The sequence below is a fragment of the Salarias fasciatus genome, chromosome 1 (assembly GCF_902148845.1).
Source record: "Salarias fasciatus chromosome 1, fSalaFa1.1, whole genome shotgun sequence".
Classification (NCBI taxonomy): domain Eukaryota; kingdom Metazoa; phylum Chordata; class Actinopteri; order Blenniiformes; family Blenniidae; genus Salarias; species Salarias fasciatus.
Window position 1 is genome coordinate 13716760 of NC_043745.1, and position 12246 is coordinate 13729005.

The following is a 12246-nucleotide window of genomic DNA, read 5'->3' on the forward strand; positions in this document are numbered from 1 at the left end:
TCTGGAGAATTAAAAGTGTAATGAACAATCAATATAAAATTGCCTGTAGGTGTGAATGTCGGTGATGTGACCAGTACAATCCGGATCTTACGTTCTCCCTGCTGGGATCAATTCGGATCGACTCCTGTAACCATAAGTTGGATAAAAGGGTTTTAAAGGTGAAGGATGATGGACAAGACCAAAGTTTGAAACTCTGAATGAACAAATGATTCGGGAAGATTGGTATCTGGAAAAAAAATACAACATTTTTAAAGCCTGTAAGATAAAAACAAAATGCATGTTTCATTGTGTCAGTTTTAAATTGTTGTTTCATCATTAAAATTCAAGTCAATTCAAGTTTCCTAATAACAAATGGAAGTCATGATGAATCTTCTTCCTCTCTCCAATGATCAGCCATATTTCTTGGCACAGTGAAGCTCAGACTTGTCTAGCGGGAAGGCAAAAGGCAGTTCCTGTTGAAGGGATCTTTATTTCATTGTGGCGTTTAGAAAAATGTATTAGATGCAGGAAAAGATCGCTCATATTGCTGTTGAAGCAAATATTAACTCAGCCATTTATCACTCTGGCCTCTACATCTGTAACCTTTCAAGGTTTTAATACAGCAGTCAAAGCATTTTCTGAACTGGCACTGGTCATGAACGGAACACGTCACAAGCACAGGGTTATGCAACATATTTAACCTTTCAGAGCTGGCTACTGGAATTGTCTGACCGCAGTTATGCTATAAGTTTCAGGTGCATAGACCTCACTTCACCTCTTTAAATATCTAAATATGTTGAAGTACCGAGACCTGATCAGGCTGCTTTCTTCTCCCATAAGCAGGAAAGTCGTGGGTGTTGAAACATGACAGCTGAGAAATGAACCACAAGCCAGTTAATTCCTAACTGGCAGCCTACTTCATCATAGTACAACATAATTGCAATCTAGAGGGACACCTTAACAGAAATGTTCAGTATGAACAGTATAATTCCAGACTGAAGGGAAATGAGGGCACTACATCAGAAACAAGCCAAGTGACTAATGAAGTTTATTATGTTTCAGGGAATACACTGCTGAATGAGTGATTGGTAGGCAATGATGATATACTAAGGACTGCACTTAATTTCTTTATACTACATTCGCAAATGTTGGGGGAAAAAAAATGGAAAAAAATGTTGCAAATTCAAACTGGATCTAGACTTTTTGGTTTTGAAGTTACATCTCAAAGATCCAGTTACACTCCTCTAGGGTCACCAGACTGTGGGTTCAGGTGAAAGCCTCCACAGCCTGCTTTCTTTTGGAGTAGGCTGATACATGACAATATGGAGTCGTACCTGACCCTACTGTGATCGGAAAGCATCACATATATCATCACTGGACAGAGCAGGACATGCAGAACAGACTATATTTTGCTCTGGCCTTCTCGCTCGCTCCTGCCTGCATCACTACCTCCTCTTATCTTATTGCACCATAACATTTACTAACGTGATCTTGGCAGTTGAGTTCTGGGGTTAGTGGGTTTGGCGGGAGATGGCTTCCTTCCTGTCACACCGCCTCGTCTCGGTTTGGTCCTCCAGTGACCCAGGTTGGATGTTTGGTCTCCTGAGTGCCATCTCTGGGCTCCAGAGACACTTTCTCCTGCATGTCTGTCTATTTAACATTCCTACAAACTTTACATTTTCAAACTGCTTTGTTTGGGACACTTGAAAGGAACTCTTCACCCCATCACATTACTAACGACTACAGTTTTTCCAATTTTGATTATCGTATTCACTCTTTCACTTTCCATCAGTGGAGCTACTGAACAGGGCTGCATAATGTTTCCTGTGAGTGTAACTAACTTCCAGAATATTTGCGATTATCTGAAACCGTCAGGTCACTCAAATTTCACCCTAAAAGACCAGTAAAGTTATAATGCAGTTTATTCTCAGAAGCAGCTGTTTTGTTTTTAATGATCTGCTGTTGCTTTTCTTTGAGTTTTTTTTGTTGTTTTTTTTTGTTTGTTTTTTTATGTAATTCCTTGTTTTGGTCTTGCTTTCAACCTTGGCACCATCAGTTTAAAAAAAATCTACTTTTTCTTAGATTAGCCTTGTGTCTGAATGGTGCTCCATTTATAAATAAGCCTCATCCTCATCATCCTCACCCATATGGACACAAGGAGCCTATCCCTGCTGAACACACCCTCGACAAGCCAGTCCAGACACACTTATAGTAAGTGAAAAAGAAAACCATTGGTTCGGAAATACAGGAAGTAAATCCAGTCAAAGCATATATTATTTAAAGGGATACTTCAACATTTTGGCAAATTGGCCCATTTAGTGCAATTCCTTAGTCATTTCGAACAGCATACTTACTTTTTTTGTGAGGGCGAGCTGTTGTTTATTCTGCGGTGAGTCAAGGAGGGCTTCGCAGCGGACATAATGGAAGTGAATGATATTTTTGCTTCCTCTCGTCAAACTCATCAAATACACAATCCCACAACCCCAAAACACTTTGGTGGACACATTATAATCCGCACATTCACTACGCTGTGGAACACCAACAAATAATATTGTAGCATTACGACACTGAAGCAAATACTGGGAACTACTTTTTCTTTTGAAATCCCTACGCCATCCATACGCCATGTGTAGTAAGTAGTTCCGTCTTAGCAATCTTCGCATAAACAACTCAATCTCGTAATTTTGCGTTAATATTTCACAGCGTAGTGAATGTGCAGATTATAACGTGTCCACCAAAGTGTTTTGGGGTTGTTGGATTGTGTATTTGATGAGTTTGACGAGGGGAAGCAAAAATACCGCCCACTTCCATTGTGCCCGCTGCGAAGCCCTCCTCGACTCACCTCTGCATAGACAACAGCTCACCCTCACAAAAAACAGTAAGTATGCTGTTCGAAATGACTGAGGAATTGCGCTAAATGAGCCAATTTGTCAAAATGTTGAAGCATCCCTTTAAAGGGCTTGTTGTATCAATGCCAGCACATGTACTATGTTTATATATCTGCAGATGTTATGCTGCTTTCTTTAGGATGAGTGGTGTGTTGAGTAATCAACTCAGGCAGCTTTTAGCTTGTCTCTAAATCACATTAAGCATGTTGGGAAGTCTGTTTAAGAGAAACACAAGGAAACAGCCCTGAAAATGAGAATCGTTGCTGGCAGATGAACAAGTTTTTGGAGCTTCACATTTCTCCGGAGCTGAATACAGATTTGTGTTGTTTTAGCAAAGAACCCCAGTTAATCTTACGTTCACATGGAGACCCTCACTTTTTAATGCTTCACATATCAAGCTCCACAAACCTTCATTATCTATTGTGCATTACCTCACCTGCAAAACCTTGAAGATTTGTGAAGACGAAAAACCCAAAACTACTAGTTTATGTGTTGATGAATCAGATTTCAATTTGCTGCTCTTTGAGAGTCTTTTTTAAAGTGCTGAAAGCTCTGTTAGCATCTGCGGCAGCATCACGACAGGCTGACAGAGGATATGTTGACAGGCGCTCAGTGTGTGTGAGATCTTCCTTCGTGCCAAAGAAGAAACGGCCAATCAAAGAATTGCTGCTGTTGCAGTACCATGTTGCACCACTGCAAGCCCACCCTGTGAGGGATATATATCAAGCAGGCAGTTCATTACCTGGAGTGCTTGGCCCCCGTGCCAGACAGCCTCGGCCTCATGTGAAGATATCGATTAGCCTCCATGCATTGGCTGCAGGGGGATTAGCACATCTCATTGCTTCATGTTCGATGCTTTGGGGTTATGACAATCTACAAATACAGCCGGGAGTATTTCTCTGTGGGCATTTTAAAGAGACATTTTTTATGTCTCCATGTGGGTTGTAGAGAGTGATATATTCTTGTTGTTTCCCTTCTGAACAATTGCTTGATATAGAGATCTTCTCATATTTTAGGTGTGTAAATAAACTGTGAAATGTAACAACACATCTTAATGCAAGAAAAACAATAATGTGACATTCATCTAAAACATCTGAGTACAATAAATTTTGCTTTCTCAAAAATACTTTACGATACATTTGAGTCTCTTCATCGTGATAGAATCACCAAAAAAATTCAGTGGTTATTTTGAAGTTATTGCTTGCAACACTCATTTTAATGACGCTTATGACAGAAATAATGTAAAAACAGTTGAAATACATCCAGTTGTTTCCTCAATAATTTCTCAGAAAAATGTTCAGTGAGTCGTTTATGCTACTTCAACAAACTGATTTGAAACTTTGAGTGGACAGTTCGCTGCATACTGATTTTATGGTAGTGCGGTGCGTCTCACTGAGTTATTACAGTGACAGACATACTTTTTTCCCCCCGTTCTGCTCGGCCCGAACCTTCAGAAAACCATCTACAAGCTCTGCTACTGAGAAAAGGCCTCATACAAAAAAATAATTACTTACTTCTTCCCTGAAAGTGTTTCCTTTCTGTGTGCTTCTTTTTAGCAGTGGTGCTTAAAATTGGAGTTACATCAGAAGACATTTTCACAGATGCTGAAACTCAGCCGTTGAAATCATCTCTGTGTTTTATTCTATTTCCAAGATGAGGCCAACTTGTTCAAATGCAGCAATTTTCCAAAACAGCATGCAAATTGATAAATATAAATAGGAAGGCAGAATAAAAGGATGTGATCAGTGTCCAGTGGAGGGCCTTATCTCTGCAGTCCATAACTGTTTGGTCAGACTGAGCAGTCAGTAATGAGAAGTGTCTTGAGAGGACAGATTAGCCTCTTCATTAATCTGTTTTACCTCTGCATGATAGACAGGAAGGTGAGACTGCTCTTGACTGCAGTTTCCAAAATGTCATGCAGCACGAATGAAGAAGATAAATGGTTTTTACATGACACCTTGCTGATTGAGCAGAACTTCGTACGACCTTAGAATGTACTCCATAGAGCTTGTTTTTTTCTTTCTTTGTGCAGCTCATGGAGCAGCGTATTAAACCACATCTGTCTTCAGACGCAGTCCTACAAATCTTGAATGGATCGATTGGTCTGGGCCATCTCTGATCCCCCCCCCCCCCCCTCCTTTCTGCCAGGAGCCTGATTTACAGGTGGCCTTCTCCTCATGTCCACCTTCAAGGAGCTTGTCAGGCTGTTTTCCCTTTGTAGCCTTCTCCAAAGTGGACTGAAGGTTGAAAATCTGTCGTACCAAACTGAATGCAGCAAATTTTAAACTGAGAGGCTGACAGAACAGGAACTGGGAAAAAGAGAGGCACAGAGGCACTCAGGAAAAGAAGCGTGAGAGAGAGAGGCATGCCTTTGAAAATTCTACCCTGTCCTCAGACATTCGGGGAGTGAAGAGAGTCATGGCCGTACAGACTGGGAAATTGAGAACCGTTGGGAAATACTGTTTTCATTATCACAACATGAAGTCAAACCTGTTGCATAATGGACACATCTTGCAGCTGTAGTTAAGAAAATACTCCATCTACACACCACAGATATGTGAGGGTGAAGAAATGTTCGAGGCTACTTATTTTTCCAGTCTTGTTTCTATTGGTTCAATACGACTGACAGAAATTGGCAAACATATAAATAAACATTTTCAGGCTGAATCTTTTCTGAATATTAAAGCTATCTCATAGATTGAAGACTGAACTGACAAGACTGATAATATTTAAATGAATGTAATGTAAATATATTTATACAATAATTAATGTATTTTAATCTTAATTTACCACAGAAGAGAAAAGACACTGGTCATCATGAAAGATGTTTGTCTGTAAGGCCAACAGACGTTGCATTCACTCGGTTCATTTTGGAAATGTAATTTTCTGTCTGCCAATGATTTTTCCAGCAGCAGGAAAAGTCCTACTGTAAAATTCAATCCCCCTGAGCTCATCTGGTGAGCAGGAAGAACTGGAGACACTGGTTCAGGACAGACGCAATTATGATAGCAAGGACTTTGGAAGCTCAGACCCTGTACGGGAACTCATTGTGGCGTCAGCGCTGTGCAGATTGAATCAAAGCTATCTGGCCATGGAGATGACCCACCTGGGTTGAACAGCAATGAGAGGAGTGAAGGTGGTCAGGGAGAATGCATATCAAGAATTAAATAAAACTTGAGTCTGTTGTTGGATGAAGTTGAAATAGCACTTGGGCCACACTGAACCTTCAAAAAATATATCCAACATGCTTTCTCAATTTCCTCCATCTGTGAATTTCAAGTGAAATGAGATGCCTGAGATCACCCCAGGGATGCCCATTTTCTGAGATTCATATCTGGAATAACGAAAAAAAAAAAAAAAAAAAAGTCTGTAATGTCTTATTATTGTGTAAATGGCCGGGATTGAGTTTACTCTCCTGGAGGTTTCATGACGCAACCATATCCTTTTAGCTGTTCCTCACTGGATCTGTGGGGTTAATGACATCTGAATGTTTGGCCAGGATTATGTCTGTGTGATTCAATTTGGTGACTGTGTTACCATCAGACCAACTCTCCAGAGAGCCACATCGGGAGGATGAAGCCTCCCTGTCATGTGCAGCACCCAGGAGGCCGACAAAAGCTCTCATCGTCGTCTTCACTGAGATCCCCTCCTGAGGGAGTGCTTTCAGATGGTGAAGTGACTGATTGCTGCATGTCTGTCTGGACCAGCTGCTAATGACGCAGGGCAGGGATAATCAACTAACCACAGGCAGCATGGCTGCTACTTACTCCAAAATAAGTGAAACAGATTGGATGTGAAGCCACATTTCCCACATGGAGATCCGACCATCCATCAATTAGCTGAAAGCAAATACACCCAGGTAGAGGATAGTTTGTTACTGTGGAGTGAGGCTGTGAGGTCTCTCAACAGAAAATGCCTTTCATCCCGTTCCTGCATTTGTCTTGAATATATTAGTCTTATGATATGGGAAAGAGGATGCATGAAAAGAGAAAGCTGCTTGTCACTATATATATGGGAGCAAATAAATAATGAAATACCGTTACATTTCGCATCCATAAGAAATACTCTAACTAGTCACTTTATCAATAAAAATAAATAAAAATTCAGAGCAATAAAAATGGCACAAGATTCTTGGATTTTTATAGATATTCAATAAAGAGAACCTTCAGTTTCATACAGCAAAATTCACTGAACGATAATCCATTTTTTTTTGATAAGATGGTTTAATATTGAACCAGTGTCAGTCTTTAGTATGTTATCGAGGTACAGCAACGTCAAATGTTTTTTTTTCTGTTTAGCGAAATATGCATTTGCACTTTAAGACTTTAGTCACATGTGAAATCATTTATACAGATAACGATATAAAGCACTGTATGAAAAAATATATATTAATAAAAACAGAGAGAGGCAAGTACACTGGTTTTATTAAACGGCAAAACAAACTTCAGCTTCTAAGAACCTTTCAACCAATAGGCAGGTGCTTCACTTCAACAAACACAAGCCCTCTAATGCGGGATAATACAAGGAGTGAGAATAAAACTATGAAAACTGAAAAAACATAAAAGGATTATTAAAGCATTTAAAGCTTTTTTTTAGATAAATTAAAATGAAAAAGTATTGACACAATATATGTGTTTGAGATTCAGTGCAGCAAAAAATACAAAAGTTTAACTCTACTTTGGTGAATCAACTAAAAGCAGCACTTTGATGCCAGAGTCATGGGCGGCCGTGAAGCCCTTTTCATTTTAAGGGGTATAACATTCCTATATATTTTTTTTTTAAATAGGTGACTCAGTATTTAATTAAGCTATGTCAGAAAACGACCACATTTAAACATTTACATGAGCAGTGTATGATGTATTTGAAAAACAGATTAATAAAAATATTTACAAGTGTCTGCAATATACACAAAGGCAAACTTGCAAAGTAAGAAGTGGCAGAAATAATGTCAGAGCTCATCAGGTTAAAGATGAAGAAGAATCGGTCAAAACAGAAGGGAGGGTTACATACAATCAGGCTTCATTTGAACAAGGGACAATAGTGACAGTGGCATTCATCTTTTGTGGTACCATACATGTGCTTCAAATACAATACACATTAATCGTTTTCTAGTTTATTCATCCTCTTATTACATTTTCACTCTGTATATCTTTATTTAGCTTAGCTTCAACAGCTTGACAAAAAATGTGAATGTATATAAAAAACTAAGTTCAGGTGAGAAATCATTGGCATTTTGCGTAATATAGCCAAGAGCATTCAGAACCAGAAACTAACGACTGACTGAGAACTTCACACACACTTTGTCCAGAAATTGATGCTCAGAATTGCATGAGACCGAAAATGCGCAGATTTTTCCATAAACCAAACTTATTTCCTGCTGCCTTCGCAATTAGACACGACAAAAGTATCAACCAGTACTTGACTAACTCCTAACAATACGTTAAGTATCCATCACAGTGTCAAACTCCGCTCTCTGGATGTAACATTTGTCAGAGTTGTGCTGATTAGAGATTTAAAACCTCTTTAAATCAGAGGTGACAAAAGAACTTTAATGAAAGTAGGTTTTTTTTTTCATCGCTTCTTGTTTCACATTTTAGAGGAAAGTAAGATGATTTCTAATAAAGTGTCCTTCTATAAAATGTGACTGATGTCTCTCCATAGCCAGCTGGATAATTAGGGTTTGTGACTGTATGAGTGAAAGTGAGCCTTGTCTTGGCATCACACCAGACGGAGGTGAGGCCAGCGCCCTTGTTTTGATTAAATGTATGTTGTAATCCCTGCATGGCAAAACTTTGTATGTACTGCTACTCCTCAGATTGAATATATTGTTGGTCATTTACAGCATGGCAACTGATACAGATGACATCCAATGAGACATCCAAAGAGCAATAAGAAAACAGCAAACTGGGTTTTCTTTCCCTTTGTACATTTAGCTGACGGAATCTAAATGTAAATCAAGACCTTTCCGTTTTTCCACTCACACTGATTGAACATTTCAGAATACAATGAGAATCTATCAAAAACATCTTGTTGAGGTACAGGTTTCTTGTTTTGTTCTAAAAAAAAAAAAAAAAAAAGAAAAAAAAAAGTAACAGCTCTGCCTCGGGGCTCTGATCTCTCAGGCTGCTCTCTCTGGCAGAGGTTACCGCCTGGTCCACAGGTAGAGGTAAATTGGATGTGTCACAGCTCGCCGGATCCCAGATGGTTGGTTGCTCCCCTTGAGACCCTCTCCTTCTCAAAGTCTCCACTGTGGTCACAATCACTGGTGGAAAATGTTATCTCCCACATACAGCTTCTCAGCAGAGCCACCATATGTCCTGACCCGTTCCTCGTGAGGATAACCGTCCCTGCTCCCTACGCTCGCCACACTCGCAGGTCAAAGTGGCAGACTGGCACACGCTCTTGGAAACTACCTCTATTGCATTGTCTCTTGGTCACACTGTCGACTTGAAACACTTAAATCAAGAAATACTCGGGGCAGCTCACTGTGGTGTGGTCGAGATGGAATGAGAGGCTCTTACGCTTCAAAGCGGCTTTTAAAGAAAAGTGGTGTAACCTTGTTTGTACAGTCACCGTGTGATCCCACTTGTCATAAATCATTTTGTGTGCGTTTAGTGGCGTGACACTTTCCCTCAGAAAGTAAATACTTTTGGCAGCGTTGCCCAGAGGGAGGCTGCTGAGCTCAGCACTTTGTTCAAATTTAACTGTAATGTGTTGTATAAGGAGCCGATCGCAGCGGCGTCTGGCTGAGTTCAGTTACAGTAGGAAGATTGGATGAATGGACCACAGGCAGTAAAGTGTGTACGAAGCAGACAATCCCAGCTTAGCAGACAGGTCCAAGGTGTGATCAAGATGTACATAAGATGACAAATGTGTGAAGTTTATTATAGATCAATGCTTGCAATTTTATTTATGCAGTGTAAACGAGAGCGAGAGAGAGAGAGATTTTATTATTCTATTCTGGATTGCACTGCAAGCCAATGAAAAGACGCTGATGTTGGAGTGATTTGATATTTCCTGCTAGTTCCTGTCAGAGGTGTCCAATCGAATTTCTTTCAGTGACCCCACACAATCCAGTTTCTTATAAATTCAGGTAAATTGGGAAAATGAAATAAACTTTGAACAATAAATGCAATCAGTGGGTTTGTCTGAATTTAACAAACTTTGCTTTTACAATCAACAAAGTCTTTTATGAACAACCTGAAATTTATTTTACTGGCTCTTCAACATGAGCATTACTACCTCAGCTGTTCAGTTCAGGATCTCAGCTTTGAATTATGCAGCAAAAAAAAAAAGTGAGCTTTGATATTTTTTGACTGACCAATTGCTTAATGAATGGCAATCCTTATTCGGCAGTCAGAGACTGTTAGGCCCTGTCCACACGGAGCCAAGCTCAGACAAATCCGCACAAATGTTTGTACGAAATCACCCATCGTCCACACGGAGCCAGCGTCACAGGGCTCTGAAAACGGCAAAGTTTGAAGCCGGGTCCCAGAGTGGAAAGATCTGAAGACGCGCCTGAGACGTCTCCACTGTTACGCCTTTGCCGCATATATTTACTGAGTGGATTGCGTCATCGACCTGCCTCTACAACAGGACGCATGCGCGGAAGTCCGACAGAACCACAACAACAATGGCGCTTCAAAAGGTCTTTTAAATATCTGTGTAAAATAGTAATTGTACCTCGTCGTCCGTCCACACCAAACTTTCCTTAACTGTCGCTCCGGAGGTCACCATCTTTTGCGTTTGTTTACAATACAACGTGAATACGACGCGCTTTTATACGCATGCGCACTGCCCAACTATTATTGTACTGCAGCGCCGCCAGTGGGCTTGGCATATGTATTACAGTGTTTACATGCGTCTTCAGTTCACTAATGTGGACGCTTTTTTTTTTTTTTTTTTGCTGACTCCGTCTTTACGCAATTCGTTTGGTAAAATATGACCGTTTTGGCTCCGTGTGGACAGGGCCTAAGGGTCAGTGAAAACACTGCACACTGTCCCAGCTGACAGAGGATGAACAGCAAAGCAAACCCCAGCAGGTTCACTGATCACAGGACCAACACAGACACAATCAGACAAAATATTACATCCTTTTACACCTACACCAGGCATGCCTTCGGACTGTGAGAGGTGCCTCTGAGGAAAAACACAGAGATCCAGGAGCAATACGGCACACTTGCTCTGATACAGCAGAGGTGAGCAGCGTCTTGATGAATGAACCCAGTGACAAACTCAATATTTGGTCATTGCCTTGTGTCACTTCTCTACACAGTTAGTTGTAACACTCCTAATGCCCCCCTCTCAGTCATAACTATAAGACTCACTAAGTGCTCCTCTATGGCTGCGTGTGCCTCCCATCCTCGGCCTGTTGCCCCGGGTCATGCAGGGCATGATTTAGCAGACATTTGTACTCGCTAATTGATTTAAGCCGTGCCTCCCGGCCCCATTGTCAGTCCGTCAGGGTCCCTCACTGGCCCCGTAAACTATATTAGCATTAGGATGGATAGAATGGCAATAGGGGGCTCATTTACAAGGGCCCTTCCACCTCCCCGACTTTGCCTCTTGCCAGAGCAGCAGTGCCCCAGAAGGTAAATAGAATTTGGCTTGAATGTGATTAGGCAGCAGTTTACTCGGTTAGACCACATGAGGAACAACAGATCCCACCAAACAGCGATGCTCCATAGATACCCTTCATCCAATTAGACTGGCACTACATAGTCCATTTATCCATGACGTTAAAGAACTCAGAGAAAACACATAGCTTCAGAAAATATGGCAAACACTCTTTATTTTTGTTGCTATTTTATCACATATAATGCTTTTGAATAAGAACATTGGTTTTCAGTTCAACACGGATTACCAGAAAGCTTCACAAAGATGTACTTTGGTCTCACACAACGATGTGTGCTATATTCCAGGCTGATACTGCAGTTGTGATTTTTTTTTTCTCATTATGATTGGTAATTCGTTTCCTAAAAATAAATTTGGCACCATGCTGACTGTTTTGTAAATGTGTTCATAATTAGTTGCTCAGCAAAAGCTCATCAGAGTCCTTATCGCTCCTACATTTACATGCCCAGTGTGCCACTGGGACTCCAGCAACGACACTTCTCCTTCAAGTTTGACCTCATCTCTAGCTTTAACTTGTTTTTTCAGTGATGAAGTGCGTGGTCATTCCGCTGAAGCTCAAGGTGACTTTTTCTCTGCCTGGGTCCTTCTTGAGCATAATGGCTCTCTGTTGGCTTGTTGAAGAAACACTTAGTCCCAATAAGACCCATGAAAATGACAAGTGCCTTTTTCACGCGTTTATGTTTGGTGAAGAGGCATGTGTTAGGTTGAGAGGCTCTGCATTCATTGTATGGCAAGCAACAAATGC